At 44.9% G+C, this 21,463-nt stretch overlaps 1 protein-coding gene across 3 annotated transcripts in view; it reads left to right on the top strand.

The window, feature by feature from the left end:
- MECP2 (methyl-CpG binding protein 2) overlaps positions 1-21,463 on the top strand; it is a 72,227-nt gene that overhangs the window by 26,932 nt on the left and 23,832 nt on the right. The gene's annotated exons all lie outside the window — the stretch shown is intronic.

Below are 21,463 nucleotides of genomic sequence, written 5' to 3'. Positions count from 1 at the left end.
GTGTCACTCTACCACCCAGGCTGGAGTGGTGCAATGGTGCGATCCTAATTCACAGCAGCTTCAAACAGTCCTCCTGCCTTAGCCTCCTGAGTAGCTGGGACTACGTGCCTAGCTAATTTTTAAAATTTTTTTGTAGAGATGGGAGTCTCATCGTGTTGCCTAGGCTGGTCTCAAACTCCTGGCCTCAAGTGATCCTTCCACCTCGGCTTCCCAAAATTCTGGGATTGCAGGTGTACCATGCCTGGCCAACTTTTATTTGATCCTCATTTTTTCTTTACACTGTAAATGTTGGGTCTTGCTAATATTAACATAGTTACTTATTTGCTTTATCTTGCAATAGTTATAAAATTACAAAATTATAAATATTACAATTAATAGCTGGGCATGGGGGTGTACACCTGTAGTCCCAGTTACTCAGGAGGCTGAGGTGGAAGGATTGCTTGAGCCCAAGAGTTTGAAGCTACAGTGAGCTGTAATTGTGCCATTGTACTCTCACCTGGATGACAGAGTAAGTGGGGAAAGAAAAAAAGAAATAATACTGGTAAGATCCAGAGAAAGCCCTAAATATTTGAAAATTAAACAGTACTTTTTGCAGCTTCCTTACCTCTCTCAGCCTTCATAGAATTGAAGAGAGTTAGGGCCTTGCACTGGATTAGGCTTTGCCTTAAGGAAATGTTGTGTTTGGTTTGATCTTTTATCCAGACCATTAAAATGTTTTTGATGATTATTAGTAATAACGCTATTTCACTTTCATATCATTTGTATGTTCACTGGAGTAGCACTTTCAGTTTCCTTCAAGAACTTTTACTTTGATTCACAACTTGGCTAACTCTGGTATAAGAGGCCTAGCCTTTCAACATGCCTTCCTCACTAAGCCTGATCATTTGGGTTTTGGTTTAAAGTGAAAGCCATAGGACTCTTCCTTTTACTTGAATGCTTAGAGGCCATTGCGGTGTTATTACTTGGCCTAATTTCAGTATTGTCGTGTCCCAGGGAATAGGGAGGCCCAAGGAGAGAGAGAGAGATGGAGGAACAGCTGGTTGGTGGAGTAGCCAGAATATACACAATAATCAGTTAAGTGAGATGCCAGGCTGGAGTGCAGTGTTGCGATTTCAGCTCAAGCAGTTCTCCTGCCTCAGCCTCCCAAGTAGCTGGTACTACAAGCGTGCGCCACCACACCCAGCTAATTTTTGTATTTTTTAGTAGAGACAGAGTTCTGCCATGTTGGCCAGGCTGGTCTTGAACTCCTGACCTAAAGTGATCCGCCCGCCTCAGCCTCCCAAAGTGCTGGGATTACAGGCTTTAGCCACTGTGCTTGCCCAAGTTTGTCATCTTTTTTTTCTTTTTGAGATGGAGTCTCACTCTATTGCCCAGGCTGGAGTGCAGTGGTGCAATCTTGGCTCACTGCAACCTCTGCCTCCTGGGTTCAAGCAATTCTTGTGACTCAGCCTCCTGAGTAGCTGGGATTACAGGCGTGTGCCACCACACCCGGCTAATATTTGTATTTTTAGTAGAGACAGGGTTTCGCCATGTTGTCCAGGCTGGTCTTGAACTCCTGACTTCAGGTGATCTACCTGCCTCAGCCTCCCAAAGTGCTGGGATTACAGGCCACCACACCCAGCCAAGTTTGCCATCTTTTATGGGTGCAGTTTTTGGTGCCTCAAAATGATGATAGTAGTAACATCAGAGAGCACTGATTACAGATATCCGTAACAGATAAAATAATGAGAAATTTGAAACATTGTCAGAATTGCCAAAATGAGACAGACATGAAGTGAGTACATGCTATTGGAAAAATGGCACTGATAAACTTGCTTGTTGCAGGGTTGCCATACACCCTAATTTTGTTAAAAACTCTATCTGCGAAGTACAGTAAAGTGAAGCACAATCAAATAAGATGTACCTGCATATTAAAACCAAGAGGCTAGGCCGGGCGCAGTGGCTCACGCCTGTAATCCCAGCACTTTGGGAGGCCGAGGCGGGTGGATCACGAGGTCAAGAGATCGAGACCATCCTGGTCAACATGGTGAAACCCCTTCTCTACTAAAAATACAAAATTTAGCTGGGCATGGTGGTGCGTGCCTGTAGTCCCAGCTACTCGGGAGGCTGAGGCAGGAGAATTGCTTGAACCCAGGAGGTGGAGGTTGTGGTGAGCCGAGATCCTGCCACTGCACTCCAGCCTGGGTAACAAGAGCGAAACTCCATCTCAAAAACAAAAAAAAAAAACCAAAAAACCAAGAGGCTTATTGCAGAAACACCAGTGTGCTTCACAATCAAGAATCAGTTGCTGTAATTCACCACATTAAGATAATAAAGAAGGCCAGGTGTGGTGACTCACACCCGTAATCCCAGCACTTTGGCAAGCCAAAGTGGGCAGATCACTTGAAGCCAGGAGTTCGAGACCAGCCTGGCCAACATGGTGAAACCCCATCTCTACTAAAAATACAAAAATTAGCCAGGCATGGTGGCATGCGCATTTAGTGCCATCTATTTGTGAGGCTGAGGCAGGAGAATCCTTGAACCTGGGAGGTGGAGGTTGCGGTGAGCCGAGATCACGCCAGTGCATTCCAATCTGGGTGACAGTGAGACCCAGTCTTTAAAAAAAAATGGTAATAAAGGAGAAAAACTATATAGTCTACTCAATAAATACAGAAAAAGTATCTGCAAAATTAAATGCCCCTTCAGAATAAAAACTCAGCCAATTAGAAATAAACAAAGTGCAAGTATGAAAGAGCTACAGATAGATTGTACTTAATTGTTAAATATTGAACATGTTACCCCTAAATTCAAGAAAAAGGCAAAGGTGTCCACTCTAACCACTTCTATTCGACATTATACTGGAGGTCATAGCCAGTATAATGAGGCAAGGAAAAAGATAATAAGCATTAATATTAAAAGGAAGTAAAACTTTCTATTTGTAGGTAATGTAGAAAATGTGAAAGGAACTATCAGAAAGAAACTGTTAGAACTAAAAAATGAATTCAGCAGGGTCTCAGGGTACAGGATCATTATTCAAAATTAATTGGAAATGAAATTTCAAACGCAGTACCATTAGGAACAATTTAATAAGAAATGTACAGTATTTACACACTGAAACTGAAAATATTGCTGAAAAAAATTAAAGACCTAAATAAATAGAATGATGTACCATGTTCATCAGCTGAAAGACTTAAGTGTCTTTACAATGTCGGTTCTCCATTCATTAAGCTGTAGATTCATAACCCCAGTTATAACTGCAGGCTTTTTTGTACAAATTGATGAGCTAATTCTAAAATGTATATGGAGACCAGGCATGGAGGCTCACACCTATAAACCAGTGCTTTGGGAGGCAGAGGCAGACAGATCACTTGAGGTCAGGAATTCGACCTGGCCAATATGGTGAAACCCGTCTCTACAAAAAATACAAAAATTAGGTAGACATTCTGGCACATGCCTGTAATCCCAGCTACTTGGGAGGCTGAGGCATGAGAATCAGTTGAACCCAGAGGTGGAGGTTGCAGTGAGCCAATATCATGCCACTGCACTCCAGCCTGGGCCACAGAGTAAGACTTTGCCTCAAATAAATAAATAAACAAATAAAATGTATATGGAAATGCAAAGGACATAGAACATCCAACGTAATCTTGAAAGAGAACAAAATTAGGGGCTTATGTTATATGACTTTACAGTCATTTGATTTTTAACAGAGGCACCAAAACAGCCCAGCGCGGGAAAGGGAAGTCTTTTTAGCACATGGTGCTGGATGATAGCAAATGACATCCATACCAGACAAAAATAAACCTTGACCTTACCCTAAATATTAGTTTCCTAGAGCTGCCACGAACTAGGTGACTTAAAAACCACAGAAATTTGGCCGGGTGTGGTGGTTGACGCCTGTAATCCTAGCCTTTGGGAGGCCAAGGTGGGCGGATCACTTGAGGTCAGGAGTTCAAGACTAGCCTGGCCAACATGGTGAAACTTCATCTCTACTAAAAATACAAAAAAATTAGTCGGGTGTGGTGGTGCATGCCTGTAATCCCAGCTAGTCGGGAGGCTGAAGCAGGAGAATTGTTTGAACCTGGGAGGCAGAGGTTGCACTGAGCCAAGATTGTGCCATTGCACTTCAGCCTGGGCAACAGAGTGAGATTCTGTCTCGAAACAAAACCACAGAAATTTGCTATCTCATAATTCCAGAGTCTAGAAGTCCTAAATCAACTGTCAGCAGGGCCATGCTCTCTGTGAAACCTGTAGGGAGTCTTTCCTTGCCTCTTCTTAGTTTCCAGTGATTGGCAACCTTTGGCATTCTTTGATTTCCAGCGGCATTACTTAGTATCTGTCTTTCTCACCACACAGCATTCTCCATGTATGTCTCTGTCTTTACATGGCCTGCTTCTTTTAAGAACAACCGTAATATTGGATTGGGGCCTACCCTACTCTAGTGTGACCTCATTTTAACTAATTACACCCACAACAACCCTGTTTCCAACTAAGGTCTCAGTGTGAGGTACTGAGGGGTAGGACTTCAACATATCTTTTTTGGGGGACACAATTCAACCTATAACACTACCTCACACCATACATAAAAATTCAAGAGATTATAGACTGAAATGTTTTAAAAGCTAGAAATATAAAGCTTCTGAAAGAAAACATAGGAGAATATCTTTGCAGTCCAAAGAAAAAGATTTTTTTTTTGGAAACACACTTTCACTCTGTTGCCCAGGCTGGAGTGCAGTGACGCAGTCTCAGCTCACTGCAAACTCTGCCTCCTGGCTTCAAGCAATTCCTGTGCCTCAGACTCCCAAGTAGCTGGGATTACAGGTGTGCGCCACCATGCCTGGCTAATTTTTGTATTTTTAGTAGAGGCAGGGTTTTGTCATGTTGGCCAGGCTGATCTCGACCTCAAGTGATCTGCCTGCCTCAGCCTCTAAAAGTGCTGGGATTACAGGTGTGAGCCACTACACCCGGCCAAAAAAGATTTATTAGAATGCATGAAGCAATAACTATTAAAAGGAAAAATAAATTGAACTTCATTAAAATTTAAAGCTTTTGCTCCTCAAAAGATACCATTAAGAAAATGAAAAGACAGAGCTAGGCGTGGTGGGGCCTGCCTGTGGTTACTACTAGCTACTTGGGAGGCTGAGGCAGGAGGATCACTGGAGCCCAGGAGTTCTAGGCCAGTATAGGTAATATAGTGAGACACTGTCTGAGAAAGAAAAAGAAAGGTGGGGGGTGGGAAGAAGGAAGGAAGGAAAGAAAGAAAAAGCCTGGGAGCTATGGCTCATGCTTGTAATTCTAGCACTTTAGGGGGCCAAGGCAGATAGATTACTTGAGCTCAGGAGTTCAAGACCAGCTTTGGCAACATAGTGAAACCCCATCTCTACAAAAGATACAAAAAATTAGCCAGCCATGGTAGCTTGAACCCAGGGAGTTTAAGACTACAGTGAGCTGAGGTTGCACCACTGCACTCCAGCCTGGGTGACTGAGTGAGACCCTGTCTCAAAGAAAATGAAAAGACAAGTCCACCAAGAAAATAGTTGAGACCTGTTATAGAAAAAAACAGAAAGATATCTGACGAAGGATTTGTATTCAGAAGAATTGCCACAACTCATTAATAAAAAGACAACCTGATTTTTAAAGGAGGAAAATATTTTCATAGATTTTTTTTTGACACAGTATCGCCGTGTCACCTAGGCTGGAGTGCAGTAGTGCTATCATAGCTCACTGCAGCCTCAAACTCCTGGGCTCAGTCTCCTGAGTAGCTAGAACTACAACACATACCACTATGCCTGGCTAATTTTAAAATTTTTTGTAGACATGGGCTGGTGTCTCTGTGTCCTCTAGACTGTTCTTGAACTACTGGACTCAAGTGATCCTCCCACCTCTGCCTCCCAAAGTGCTGGGATTACAGACATGAGCCACCACACCCTGCCTGATACTTCACATAGGAAAACATGAATGACAACTAGTATACCCATGAAAAAGTGCTCAACACTGGTCATCAGAGAAATGTAAATTACATCAACAATAAAATACCACTATACCCCTACTGGAATGGCCAGAATTTGAAACTGACAACATGAATGTTACTGGGAATGTGGAGTGGGGCTGATTGGCAAGGGGTGCCAGGGAACTTTCCATGGCCATGCTGATGTCTTCTGTCTTGTGTTAGGGGTTTGAGTTACACAGCTGCATGTGATTGACAAAACTCATCAGATGGTACACTGAAGATTTGTGCATTTCACTGGATGTAAATTGTACCTTAAAAACTGAAAATGAATTTTTAGCTCTAGTTAATGATATGTATGCAGAAGTGTTTGTGGGATGAAGTGTGCTGATATGTGAACTTTTAAATGCGTGAAAATAGATTGATGGATGGGATAACTATTAATACCAGTAGAACCCGGGTGATGAGTACATGGGTGTTCCTTGTATAGTGTTTCCCATTTTTCTGTATGTTTGGAATTTTTCTCTCTCAATAATGTTGGAAGAGGTCACTTGGAATAATTCTTTTCTGTGGGGTTGTGTTATTTATTAATTTGATATACAGTTAGGTCTATTTTCTGTGGTTTGCTTTTTTCCCCCCTCTATTTTTGGATTGTGTAAGGTATTTCAGTGATTCCAAAGTCAAGCCTAATTAATAGGGGAAATTGGTACTTCACCCATTTTTTTGTTAATTGGGGATTAACAAAAAGTTACGAGTGTAATAGTGATTCTTCATATTAATTGCCTATATAGACACATAAACAACATGTATGGATTTATAATTCTTTTATTTTTATGTTTTATGTGTTCTAATTGTATTAATTGAAATACAACTTTCTATCCGTTGAATCTAATAAAACAGGCTTGAATTTTTTAAAAAAAAAGGTTTACTTGGAGAAATGTTTTCATCTCTATCCTCTTGATGCTATTTCCCCTCTTCCCTGATAGGTGACCATTTTAATGAGTGTCTTATTCATCCTTCTAGTGTGTCTTTTGCAAAAAAATAAGCTCATAAATATATGTATGATCTCCCCTTCTCTCACAGACATGGTATGCTGGGCATACGGTACTGCATCTTGTTTTTAGTTGCTTTCATTTAATCTGTCCTGGAGATCACTGCTCATCAGTATAGAGCTCCTCCTTTTTTATGACGATGTGAAGCTCTGCCTTCCTTTTTTTGTTCCTGTTGCACAGTCTTTGTTGTACAGATGAACCATGCTTTAGTCAAACAGTTCCTTATGGGTGGACATTTGGGAACTTTTCAGTCTCTGTCTTTTTTTTTGTTTTTTGAGATGTTGCCCAAGCTGCAGTGCAGTGGCGCGATCTCTGCTCACCGCAACCTCCACCTCCCAGGTTCAGGCAATTCTCCTGCCTCAGCCTCCCAAGTATCTGGGATTACAGGCGCCCACCACCACATCCATCTAATTTTTGTATTTTTAGTAGAGACGGGGTTTCACCATGTTGGCCACACTGGTCTTGAACTCCTGACCTCAGGTGATCCATTCACCTCGGCCTCCCAAAGTGCTGGGATTACAGGCATGAGCAACCATGTTCAGCCTTCAGTCTCTTCTTATTGTAAATAATGCCACACTGACAAACCTTGGCGTGTGGTATTTGGTATTTGTAGCTAACCCATTTTTTTTTTTTTTTGAGACTGAGTTTTGCTCTTGTCGCCCAGGCTGGAGTGCAGTGGCGCAATTTTGGCTCACTGCAACCTTCGCCTCCTGGGTTCAAGTGATTCTCCTCAGCCTCCTGAATAGCTGTGATTACAGGTGCTTACCACCACACCCAGCTAAGTTTTGTATTTTTAGTAGAGATGAGGTTTTACCATGTTGGTCAGGCTGATCTTGAACTCCTGACCTCAGGTAATTCACCTGCCTTGGCCTCCCAAAGTGCTGGGATTACAGGCATGAGCCACTGTGCCCAGTCGTAGCTAACCCATTTTTAATCTCCAGGCTCTTTTATGGTCTGTTTCTTTCTTGTTTATGGGTGTTTCTGTTCTGATTTTATGACTATTATATATTCTAGGATTTCTCTGAGAATATTCTCTGTCTCCTCTAAGGGCAGACTTTGTCTTTCTTCTATGGGGCTGGTTCTTGAGCCGCCAGGGATGGGGAGAGGACCTGAGTAGCTGCCACGCTGTCTCTGCTCTGCTGTGGTGGAGTGGCCCATTGCCTGCGGGGTCTCACTCTGGAGGGCGATTTGGAGAAGCTCTGTGGAGGTGAGGCAGGGATTAGCTCCTTCCCCATGGACCTTCGGAGGCTGGGAAAAGGTAGGCTTCACTCGGCTGCTGCTAGCCACATCAAGAGCCTTGGGAGGAGGAAGGGAAGCTTCTAGCTATTAATTTAGAAAAGACCCTTTGATTTCTTGCCTGAGGGAAGAAGTTTCACCTTGCCACTCCAAGTTTGCTCTGCTCACCAGCCCCAGCAGCATCAGCCTCACCTGGGAGCCTGTTGAAGGTACCCTGCCCCAAACCTTGTGGGTCGGGATCTGGCGGTCCGCCGCCCCCAGGTGATGTGCACATGAGAGCACTGCTTGCCCCTCCTCTGGTCTGGTCTGGTCTGAGAGCTGCCTTGGGTTTCTGACAGGTATACAGGCTCCCATCTGCTTTATAGCTCCCTTGTAGTACATTCTTCTGTGTTCCATTAGTCATCATGTTCCTGCCTACTTCCAGCATTTAGAAACATTTTACCATTCATAAATCGTCTCCTGCTATTGCCTTTGTTAGACAAAGTTTCTTCCTTTTCATATGTCCGTACTTCTGTTTCTTTGAATTTTGAAGGGCCAAGTGGCAAATACATGTACACAGTTGGCCATCCTCTGGTGAAGGCTTTTAAGCCAGGAATGACAAGATCCATTATGTCTAAAACTAGCAAGAACTCTACCTGCCTCATAGTGAACTGAATTAGAGGTGTTGGGGACAGCAGCCAGATTGGAGTGAGTGGTGAGTGGACGTAGACAACTCTTTTTCAGAAGTGTGATGGTGACCAGGAAAATAGGAGTGGGGTAAAGGGAGATGAGGGTCTTTTTCAGGTGAGTGAATATGAGAGCATGTTCGCATTCCTCTGGAAATGGCCCAGGAGAGAGGGGAGCACGAGAAGGAGGAAATGGGGAGCTGGAAGAGCAGAGTCCTTGTGTGGAGAGGGGAAGTGGCATTTGGAGCTGTTGCAGGAGGTGAGCTTTGGGTAAATGATTTCTCTTTGGTAAAGATGGGGAAGGTAGAAGTTGCACAGACCCTTTGTTAAAGCTCAAGAAGCCAAGTGAGAATTAGAGCTCAAGTAGAAACTGGTGAGTTTATGGCATAGTCAGAATAAAGTACCCCTAACTGTTTTCGCACAGTATCAGAAGCCAGGGGTCTGAAATCAAGATGTTGCAGGGCTCCATTTCCCCCAGAGCCTCTAGCTTGGGATCCTTTAGCTTTTGGTGGCTGCTTGGCAGTCCTAGACCTTCCTTGGCTTGCTCCATTCACTGCCTTGTCTTTACATGGCCTTCTCTGTGTCCTGGTATTCTTCTCTGGATGCTTGCCATTGTATTAGGCTCACCGTAAATCCAGGATGATCTCATATCAAGATCCTTCACTGAATTACATCAGCAAAGACCTTCCAAATAACGTCAGAGCCACAGGGTCTGGGGGTTAAAACGTACACCTAACTATTCGGGGCCATCATAGAAGCCTGTAGAAGCTTCTATGGCCCCTGTAGAAGCCTGTCCATTTCCAGGATAGCAGAGCCCAAGGAAGATCCAGAAATCCCCCTATAACCATTGTTTGCATTCACCAGACTCTAAGCAATAAGCAGATGGGCAGTGGCAGTCAATGTTAAGCCCTATACCATTGGCTACAGTAGTTTAGCCTAAAGTAGTTCACTGTAGACTTGATGAGATGCTTACCTTCTGCTAAGTAGGCCTCACAGTAACACCCTGATACCACTCCTGGCTTTGAGTGACAGTGCTGTACTCTTGTCTGGCAGCCAGAGTTCAGCAGCCATAAACAGGACAACCCTCATTATTCACTGGAAAATTTGTGTAGTTAAAAATCACGTGTTCCCTTGAGTCTATTCTCATATTTGTCTGTACGTTATTCTGTGAGTAGACATGGAAACAAAACATTAAGAAGTGAAAGTATCTTTGATTATACTCTTGAAGACAACTTTTTTTTTTGAGACAGAGTTTTGCTCTTGTTGCCCAGGCTGGAGTGCAATGGCATGATCTCAGCTCACTGCAACCTCCACATTCCCAGGTTCAAGCGATTCTCCTGCCTCAGCCTCCCAAGTAGCTGGGATAAATAAAATAAATAAAATAAAATAAGATGCATATGCTCTGAAGGCTAGCTACATTTTATTCTTTCTCAAACAACTTTTACAGTGGATAGTGCTGTAAAAGTTGTTTAGCTCTGGTCATTTTATCTTTTTTGTCATCTGCAAAAGGAGAGATTTTTTTCCTGTTCACTGCCTCTAGTACCCAACTCCAATACTCCTTTGACCTCACAGGCACTTAGAATCCATCAGTGTCTCCATCATTTCTCAGGCTTCACCTCATTCATAGCTTCAGTGCCAATCAGATGTTGCTCCCTGGCACACCACCGTAGCACTTCAACACTTTGTGGCTTTGTTATATTCAGTCGACAAAACCCCAGCCTGGTGAAATTCAGTCATACCTGCCCTTCCTGACAGATACCATGTCTGCTTCTTCCTGAAGCTGAATGTGACTCCTTCATTAATCCCCCTTTAAGTTCATGTCCACCCCAGGTAAACTTCATACTGCAGTTCCCCAGTCTCTCCTTGCCCCTCCTGCCCTCCTCATCAGCTGTCACACCTCCTTGCAGCTGATATCTTAGTTCCCAGAGAGCACAGAAGCAAGCTCAAGAGAATGTCTACAGGCCACCATCTGCTCCTTCATTCTGCCTCCCCCCTGCTGTCATGGAGCCCCTGTCCTAGGCCCTCACTCCTGTTCCAAGGCATCTCTCCAGGCCTCTACTGCACTCTCCCACGTCAGAGATTCCTCCCTCGCCTACCCTAGAAGCCTGCTGCTACTTCCTTCACCTTGACAAAAGCCGCTCCCAACCACCCCAGCCGTCTAGCATCTGTGCTTTTCTTTACCAGCAAGACTCCAGTCCCTCTCTCCACACCCTCTTCAACCTTCTCCAGTTATTCCTTTGCTGCCACAGCTCCACCAAGCTGTTCCATGTGGTCTCTAGTGATAACCTTCATGTTGTTCAATCTGAGGGCCGCTTGTCACTTCTCATCCTCGAGCTGTCGGCATCAGTTAACCCCAATACCCATAGGAGGCAATCCCTTACGTCCCATGAGTGTCTGCACTGATCTGCACCTTCTCAGTGCAAACCACAGCTTTTGTCTCTTTCTAGTTGAATATGTGACTCACTGTGCTTATCTTAGCTGTCACCCCTGCTGGAGCAGAAGCTCCATAGGACAGGGTTGTCTACTTGATTCACAGATGTATCCCAAACTCCTAGGATAATGCCTAGCATCCATGGGTCCTCAAGAAGCCCTGGGTGAGTGTGTGAATGTTGATCCTCCTCAGTCCTCTCTGTTTTGCATGTGATGCTGGAAGGCCGCAGGCTCAGGCTTCTCCACCCTCACTCCCGAAGTGATTCCGTCCAGCTTCATGGGTCCCAAATGTATCTCTCCAGGCTGACTGGGTCATGGGAACTCCTTATCCTCCCTAGACCTTCTCTTTCCCTGGTTGTCTTCTTTCCAGTAAACAGCAATTCCATCTCCCCGCTCCTCAGTCAGAAACCTGGTGCTGGTTATCTCATTCGTCCACAAATACTGTTCATTCCACCTGCAGGATGGATGCAGAATCCGATGAGTTCTCCTGTCTCCACTGCTCTCACCCTGGTCCTGCTGTCCTGCCTCCCTGTCTCTGCCCTTGCCCCCCCCCCCCCCCGGTTCTTTGTTTAGTCCTGCAGCATTGTGGGCCACACCAGGGTGCTCTTTGTTCAGAACCCTCCAGTGGGTTCCCCCAACTCAGAATTACAGCCCAACATGATCACTTCTCTTGCCACTTTCCCACCACTCATGCACTGTGGCCTCACTGGCCTCATGCACTGCTCCACCTCTACTCTGCCTTCTGTCTCAGGCATCAGACATGTCTGCTCAAATGTCACCTTCCCAGTGTGGCCCTCCCCGAGCATACCCCTCTCTGTAAATCAGGCAGCCTGCCTCTGCCCCACCAGTTCCCCATTCCTAGCCTAGGACTTGTCACTATCTGCCACAAGCTATGTTACTGCTTGGTTTTGTTTGTGGTCTCCTCTTCCCCTTCCCCCATTGCTGTCCCCACCCGACTAGAATCTGAGTCCCATGAAGGCAGAGGTTTTTTTTGTTGTTGTTTTTTTTGCATCTTCTTCAGTATATCCCTGGTGCCTACAATCATGCATATTTTAATTTATTGTATGAATTAACAAATTCTGCAGTGGGACATTACCCTAACGTTTTGTCTTATAAAAGGGACAGAAGAACATATACCCTGCTCTGCTGTTGGCTCCATAGCTTCTCCATGGCTAACAGGAACAGTATTTTTTATGAGTTAATCAGAGCTGTAGTCATGAGTTAGAAGGTACACGTAAAGGCAAATATGTGGAGATTGAGTTACTTTGGAGGGGTACAGTTATCTGAAAATATGGAACAAATCAGTGAGAGTCTAAATAGCACCCACATATATGCCCCTCTTTTTAAACATACCTCCTTTATGAGTGTATACTTTAACAGCCTAGCTTCCAGTGTAACTTTGCAAAAGTAGAGAAACGAATTTTAAAGGCTGTCAGGTGCTATTGCAATCTGTGGCTTAGTATTTGTGTAACAACATTTGTGTTTTGCCAACAGATGTAGTGCTTAAAGTACACATGCTCATGGCCTCTTGTGTTCTGCTTGCCTGGACGGAACCTTAGGAACCGATTATTGAGAAGAGGCTGACACTACCCACCTCAGCTCCCAGGTTTCAGGGCCTTGGTCGCTACTCCTTTGGGCCCTCACTGACCCCTGCAGCCATCTTTTGCAACTTCTGTAGCCAGAAGGGACAACCGCTTTGTGGCATGTTGCTCTTTCCTTGATGGCTTATGAGCTTCTTGAGCACTGAAGCTTGTGTATAGTATAGCACCCGTAACAGTATGCATAAGGAGCAGCAGTGAGCAATTGATGCCGCGTCTCCTGGATCTCCAAGAGAATGGGAAGAGTCAGGGTTTCTGGATTCACTCACATGGAATCTGGTCGTTGGTGTCTAAGTGTGCCTGTTACTTGTGCCCACTGTCCAGGTTCACTTAGGAGGCTTAGCCTCCTCCTTTCCCTGCTAGGTAGCTATACTTCGGGAGAGTGTTTTTTTAAGCTCTGGCTGATTGAACTTTCTGGGTCTCAGCAATTCGAACAATGTTTTGTTTTTCTTCTGGTCAGGTTACAAAGGAAAGAAAAGGAATCTGGTGTTGTAGGAGGTGATGTGTTGTGTAATTACTTGTTTTTTAATATATTTTTGCAATGAGGCAGGTTTTCTTTGAACAAATAATGCTGGGAACTTATCACATAGAAAGCATATGTGTTGTACTCAGTACATTCTGAATTATCTGGTTTTATTTTTGTCTCTTGAATTCACTTACAAACAATTCAGAGACTACTTTTTTAGCTAACAGAAATAAGAGAATCTCAGAATCTATTTTGTCGTTTGTTCAATGGGTTGAGTTACAGTGATTGTGATAACTTGGTAAAAAAGCAGCGTAGTAAGTAAACCTCACGTATGGTATATCATGAACGTTTTGTTGCTTTTTTTGGCTTCTGACCATCTTCATACCTTTTTTATGTTAAAATCTCCCCATTGTGTATATCTTAGTAAGAAGCAGGTGGACCCTAGCTTCTACCTAAGAAAACCTGAAGGCGGGGTTGGGGGCTTGTGGTGTGCTTCCTTCCCATGCTGTTCATGACCACTGCAGTGGCTTTGTAAGGATCTAGGACCCTGGGCCCCTCAGTGGGTGTCTTCCATTTCTCAAGATTGCCTCATGGTTGTGAGATGGTGGTTGCTGCTCTAGCCATTTGCATCCACTCCTCCAGGTAGGAAGAAGGTGGTGTCATAGGGGAAAGGCAAAATGGCATCTTAATTTCTCGGCCCATTCAGTAATTTCCATTTCCATCTTCACATTCATCATCTTGTCGTAGGGAACAAACAGCACCAGCAGCTAAAAAGCTGTAATAGCGATCATTTATTTCTCACACATGGGTCTGGATCAGCTGCAAGACGGGATTCAGATCTGTTCTCAAGCCTGTCGTTCCAGGACCCAGGAGGGAGAAGCAGTTGCCAGGGGAAGTCTTGTCGTAGGAGGAGGTCAGGAGTCCAAGAGGAGTGAGCAGAGACACAGAAGCCTTTTAAAGCCTCTTCTTCCCCCATCCCATCAACACATGAGCAAGCGCAGAGTCAGTGGGTGGGAGGTGTGCTCCGCCCACAGACAGTAGAACCAGAGCAGGCTTGAAAGAGAATGATGAACAGGAGTGCACTCGGCCACCGTCTCCTTAGCCACAACCTAGTCCCATGGTCTGCTGGGAAGTGGGAAATAACTTTCCATAGCTGAGCGCAGGGTCTCATTAGTAAGGCAGGTGAGGAACACAGGTGTTGGGGGACAGCTGCCAGTGCTTGCCACAGGGGAATGGATATATTCCCTCCTCTTGCTCCCTGGAAACCAGGGGGTAGTGATGAAGCCTAAGCTTGGCCAAACCCATTCTGTCCTCAGGGACTTTGACTCTTGAGGGACAGTGAGGGATTAGTTATGGCGGTGGCACCTGAGTCCAGTGATGACGTGCAGTGGTGCCCAGGGTGGGTGTCACAGCCAGAAGGTCCGTGTAGTATAACGTTCACTGTGTTTTCAGTGTTGCAGCCTCTATTCCTGCTACTTTTCTGAGCCTAGTTCTTCTCTAGTTTTCTCTGCATTTCCAGATCTGCTGCCCAAGAACTCCTTTGTGATTGAATTTAGCCAGAGTTGATTTCTATTGCTTGAAACCCAAGACCTTGATGCAGTATGCAGGGTCTGGGCAAGGTAAAAACACACTTTCATGATTTTGCCTCAAGTATAGTAGATGAGCTTAGGCTTTTTGAGCCAGGTAGTCTTGGGATTAATTCTGAGCTCTTGCACCTAGCAGGTGACCTCAGCAATCAAGTCACTTGCCCTCCTTGAGCCTCAGTGTTGCCTTCAGTTAAACATTGCTCTCATGTGTTGCTGAGCATTCACCGAGATTGTATATAAAGTGATCATTGTGAAGGTATTGGGAAATAACTTGGGAAAGTGTCCTGGTCTAGGCTTTTTGATTGGCTCTTCATCATTTGGGTAATGGGATAGTGGTATAGGAGTACCATAGCAGCTCAAGGGGCCCTTCTGGAAAGGGTGTGAGGAAGGTCAGGGACACGTCTGAAATGAATCATCCTGGGCTTAATGCTTCTGGATGGGCAGTGGGTACAGTTATCTCTGTCTAGTCAGTAGTCATTTATTGTGAGACCACGTGGGCAGATTTTTAAATTTCCTTCTCAGTCTAGACTTGAAGACAACAGTTCTTATTGCTAACTTACCACTAGTTACCACTGATGAACAAAAACTATGAACAGGAGATTCATAAAAGAAGAGATACAGATGGCCAATGATGGAAGGTAGGAAAAGAGTTCTGCCTGTTGGTAATCAGAGATGCAAACGACAACAAAAACGGTGCCTTTTCACCTATCTAATTTGTCAAGATTAAAAAGAAAGCAAAGAGCCAGCATCAGCTGATGTTCATACCTGCACCTGCTCAGTAGCATGCTAATGTTCTGTCTGTTCCACACACCAGGCCAGCCTCCATGGCGCAGCCAGGTGAGGCCTTTCCTTGTATTCGGGCACGTTTGGATTTACTGTTGGATAAATGACACATGTGCATACTTCACAATTCAGGAAGTGCAAATTCCAGAGAGATGCACGGTCTGAGTGTCCCTGCTGCCCTGGTCTCCCAGCTGCCTAGGCCCCTCTTCAGGGAACAGCTGCATCCAGGGTCTTTTCTGTGTCTTGTGAGGTGTTCTATGCACATACAGACACATCTAAACCTATTTTTATTTTCTCCACATCTGCTTGGGCTACTGTAAGCTGTTACCTTTTTTTTTCTAGGAATTTGTCCATTTTGTCCGACTAGCATAAAGTTGTTCAGGTTATAGTTTTTTATACCTTTGCAACATCTGTAGTCATGTCTGCTTTTTCATTCCTAGTGTTGTTTACCTGTACCTTCTCCCTTTTTCCTTGTCTTGGTAAAAGTTCATCAGTATCATTGGTCTTACAAGAAGCAGACATGTAGGCATTATTGCACTGTATTACTCTGTCTTTTCTAGTTCACTAAATTCTGCTTTTGCTTTTATCCTTATTTTTCTACGTTCTTAGAATACTCTCTGTTTCTCTCTTCTCTCTTCTCCCGTTCCCTCCCCTCCTCTCCCCTTCTCTCCCCTCCCCTTCTCTCCCCTCCCCTTCCCTCCTCTCCCCCCCCTCCCCTTTCCCCTCTCCCCTCTCTCTCCTCCCTCTCTCCCCTCTTCTCCCTCTATCCTTTCTCCTGTCTCCTCTCTCTCTCTCCCTCTCCTTTCCCCTCTCTCCTCTCTCCTCTCCCCTCTCCCCTGTCCTCTGTCCTCTGTCCTCTCTCCTCTCCCTCTCCTGTCTCCTCTCTCCTCTCCCTCTCCTCTCCTCTCTCCTCTCTCCTCTCCTCTCTCTCACCTCTCTTCTCTCATCTCTCCTCTCTCCTCTTCTCTTCCTCTCCTCCCCTCCCCTCCCCTCTCCTCCCCTCCCCTCCCCTCTCCTCCCCTCCCCTTCCCTTCCCTCCCCCTCCCCTCCCCTCCCCTTTCTTCTTGCTCTTGACAAAGTCTTGCTCAGTCATTCAGGCTGGAGTGCAGTGGCACAATCTCAGCTCACTGCAACCTCCGCCTTCCAGGTTCAAGCAATGCTTGTGCCTCAACCTACCAAGTAGCTAGGATTTACAGGAATTTGCCACCATGGCTGGCTAATTGTTTTGTATTTTTAGTAGAGATGGGGTTTTGGCACGTTGGCCAGGCTGGTGTCCAACTCCTGACCTCAGGTGACCCACCTGCTTCGGCCTACCAAAGTATTGGGATTACAGACTTGAGCCACCACACCTGGCCCTAACTTATTAAATTAAAAATTTGGTTCATTGATTTTCCTACCTCCTTTTCAAATGTAAACATTTAAGGTTAACCCTCTGGAACTACTTTAGCTGTATCTAACAAGTTCTGATAGTATTATCACTTTGTTAGCCCAAGGATTGTTTTTTTTTTCTTTGTTTCTTTCTTTGACTCAAATTATTTTAAAATGTGTTTTTCAATTTCCAAGCACCTGGTTTTGTTTTGTTTTTTCCCCCAGTTGCGCTAGAAAAAAAAAAATGGCCGGCCACAGTGGCTCATGCCTGTAATCCGAACACTGGGAGGCCGAGGCGGGCAGATCACAAGGTCAGGGGTTCGAGACCAGCCTGACCAACATTGCAAAACCCCGTCTCTACTAAAAATACAAAATTAGCCGGGTGTGGTGGCGCACGCCACTCGGGAGGCTGAGGAGGGGGAATTTCTTGAATACGGGAGGCGGAAGTTGCAGTGAGCCAAGATTGAGCCATTGCACTCCAGCCTGGGCAACAACAGTGAGACTCCATCTCAAAAAAAAAAAAATCGTCTTCTAGCTAAATGGCACTGTGGTCAAAGAACTTGGTCTGTGTGACACCAGTTGTTGCAGTTGGTTGAGAAGTGCTCCATCACACTTCATCCACAGCCAATAGACAGAGTATGTCACCACCAAGCATGGGTGCAGGATTCTACGTCTATTCATTACCTCTGTCTTATCCTTTGTTGTGAAAGTATTTTCTCTTCTTACTGTCGTTTTGTTTACTTGATTTATCAACTGCTGGGATACGTGTTAAAATCTGCTGTGGTGATAAACATACCAGTTTCTCCACAGGGATTTATTAATTTTCATTTTATTATTTATTTTGAGGCCACGTTTTCCATTTTAGATACAGTTTCATGTACCTGGTGTATTGAACCCATTGGTATTATGAAGTGACCGTACTAATATTTATGTATTTATTTTTTGAGACCAGGTCTCCCTCTGTCACCCAGTCTGGAGTACAGTGGCGTGATCTCAGCTCACTGCAACCTCTACCTCCTGGGCTCAAGTGGTCCTCCCACCTCAGCCTCCTGAGTAGCTGGGACTACAGGCTTGTGCCACCACCTGGCTAAGTTTTGTATTTGTAATAGAGACAGGGTTTCCCCATGTTGCCCAGACTGGTCTCAAACTCCTGGGCTCAAGCAGTTCACCAGCCTTGGCCTCCAAAAGTGTTGGGATTACAGGCATGAGCCACCACACCTGGCCATCCCAGTTTTTTTTATTTTTCTGCTTTCTGTGTCTTTATGTGAGGTGGAGCTTTTGAAAATTGGCAGATAGCTAGATTTTTTCTATTCTTTTTTTTTTTTTTTTTTTTTTTTGGAGACGGAGTTTTGCTCATCACCCAGGCTGGAGTACAGTAGTGCCATGGCAGCTCACTGCAATCTCCGCCTTCCAGGCCCAAGCAATTCTCCTGCCTCAGTCTCCCAAGTAGCTGGTTAGCTGGTATTACAGGCATGTGCCACCACACCCAGCTAACTTTGTATTTTTAGTAGGGACATGGTTTCACCATGTTGGCCAAGCTGGTCTCAAACTCCTCACCTCAGGTGATCCACCCACCTCGGCCCTCCAAAGTGTTGGAATTGCAGGCATGAGCCACCATACCCTGCCGATGGCTAGATTTAAAAATCCTTTCTGTTTCGTCCTTTAACATCTATTTGATTTCTGATGCATTTAGATTATATTATTTTGTGCATTCTATTTTTCCACATTTTCTGTTCTTTTAAATTTTTCTTCTGCTTTCTTGACTTCTCTTAGACTTTTTTTTTTTTTTTTTTTAGGTGAAGTCTCAGTCTGTTGCCCAGGCTGGAGTGCAGTGGCGCAATCTCTGCTCACTGCAACCTCTGCCTTCCAGGTTCAAGCGATTCTCCTGCCTCAGCCTCCTGAATAGCTGGGATTACAGGTGCCCGATACCACGCCCAGCTAATTTTTGTATTTTGAGTAGAGACGAGGTTTCACCATGTTGTCCAGGCTGGTCTGGAACTTCTGACCTCGTGATCTGCCCACCTCGGCCTCCCGAAGTGCTGAGATTACAGATGTGAGCCACCGTGCCTGGCACTCTTAGACTTTTAAAAAAATTGTAATTAAATCTACGTCACCTAAAATTTATTAAGTGTACAGTTCAGTGGCATTAAATACAAATTGGAAGCCAGACATGGTGACTCATACCTGTAATCCCAGCACTTTGAGAGGCTAATGTGGGAAGATTGCTTGAGCCTGGTGGTCGAGGCTACAGTGAGGTGTGGTCACGCCACTGCAGTGTAGCCTGGCAAACAGAGTGAGACCCTATCGTAAAAAAAAGGCAGATTGGCGTCACCCAGTATGTGTGCTGCTTTGCCGTGCTTTCTCATGTAACATTGAAACATAAAATCACCATTGTTGTGGACTGAATTTTTGTGTCTTCCAGAATTTCTATATTGAAACTCAAACCTCAAATATGATGGTATTTGGAGATGGGGTCTTTGGGAGGTAGTTAGGTTTAGATGAAATCTGAAGGGTGGGTTTTCCATGATGGGATTAGTGTTCTTATAACAAGAGACACCAGAGAGCTTGCTTTCTCCACCATGTGAACTCGATGAGAAGGTAGCCATCTCCAAGCCCTTTAGGGGCTGAATCTGCTGACACCTTGCTGTTCAGAACTGAGAAATGTCAGTTGAGTAGCACCCTCAGTCTGTACTGTTTTGTTATCATAGCCTGAGTAGACTCATATACATACCATGTTATGAAAAGCTATGAACATACCTTTAAAGGCCACCTAACATTCTGTCTTATTACCTCATGCATCTTCTGTCTTGGCCTTCTATTTGCTCTCTCCCTCTTGCCTCTGAAAGCAACTGTGTCTTCTCTGCTGAGCTTTCCAAAAGAGTGGCTTATGTTCATGATCTCCACCTCTCACTAGTCAGCCCCTATGATCAAGTCCCTGGGATCAGACCTCTATTTGGTCCCTCCCCTCACCCTAACCTCACATGCAGTGGTTCCTGAGAAGCTGCTGTCTACCTGATCACAGGATCCAACAGCATCTGAGGGCTCATTCACTGAATCTGTAGTACCCCTCGAGGCAGGCTTGTCCTTACCCACACTCTTCCGATGAAAAGTTAATCAGATTCAAGTGTTTATCTTAGTGGCCTCTTATGGTGTGTGATTTCCTTCTTGTAGCTCTTAACTGGCAAAAACTCTTCACTGGGAGTTAAACCACGTTGTTGTCCTTGACCCTCATCATTTTGTCCCATCTCTTATGCTGGGCTTTGTATCCTTGTCTCCAAGCAGTCTAGTGTGACAGAGAAGTTACCTCTTATTGCATGTTCCCCTCTTGTCACTTCTGGTGTGGCTCTTGTTCAGTGAATGAGATTTGTGAATGTGCCATATCTGTGGGAGGAAGGCAGTTCTCAGAAGAGTTGTTGCCTCCTTGCTTCACCCTGAAGGACTTTTCACTAGTTTTTTGTTGCATTCATGCATTCATAAAGTACCTGCAAACTTAGAGGTCGGTGTCAAATGCTGGAACCTAAAACTGAGTTCAGCCAGGCTCAAGTGCCCCAGAATTTTTGTCCCACCAAACAATTTGATGAATATCTACAGATTGTTTCCTCAATATGATACCCGATTTGGGGAACACAGAGAAGTCAAGGTTGATGTGCATCTGCTGGACACGATCTTAAGTTATTGAAGTAGGTATTATTAATGAATGAACGTCTGTTTTAGCTACAAGAGCCCCTGGTCTTCCAGAAGAGACTCCTGATGATCTTCCAGAAGCAGCTGGGCTTCTTTTGGCCCTCCCCCACCCAGGTGTAGTCCATTCTCCCTGCCTGGATGAATTTGACTCCTCTGCCATGGAGTAGGCTCGGCTGCTACCTCTTGAGCCCCTTCCACCAGGCAGTCCAGTAGGTGGCGACAGAGAGCACTAAAAGGAAATAAATTTGACTAAGGAAATATAATTTGTTTTGCTTCTTGGAAAAAAAAATAGAAAAAGGCTTGTGGGGCATATGTGCATTTTAGTCAGATTTTACCATGCAAAAAATTTGAGAGATTTCTGCCCTCTTTCTCCCTTCCATTCTTCTCAACCCACTGCCCGCCCTACCACCCTCATCTCCTTCAATACAAGGCAGATAGATCAGAAGACCAGACAGACAAGCACCATGTCCTCTGTCTTTTTTCACAGTTGATAGCCATACCACCCACCCAGGCTGGAAACCCGAGGCCCCTGCGCTTCACTGCCCATATCCAAGGGAGCCATGGAACCCCACGAATTGTTCCTTTAACTGTTCCTCCCTCCTCTCTCCTCTTTCATTCTTTCTACCACTGTCCTGGTTCAGTCCCTCATCTTGCTCTAGGACTCCCTCGATA

Source organism: Callithrix jacchus, chromosome X (assembly GCF_049354715.1).
Source record: "Callithrix jacchus isolate 240 chromosome X, calJac240_pri, whole genome shotgun sequence".
NCBI lineage: Eukaryota > Metazoa > Chordata > Mammalia > Primates > Cebidae > Callithrix > Callithrix jacchus.
This window is presented reverse-complemented; position numbering and strand designations above follow the sequence as displayed.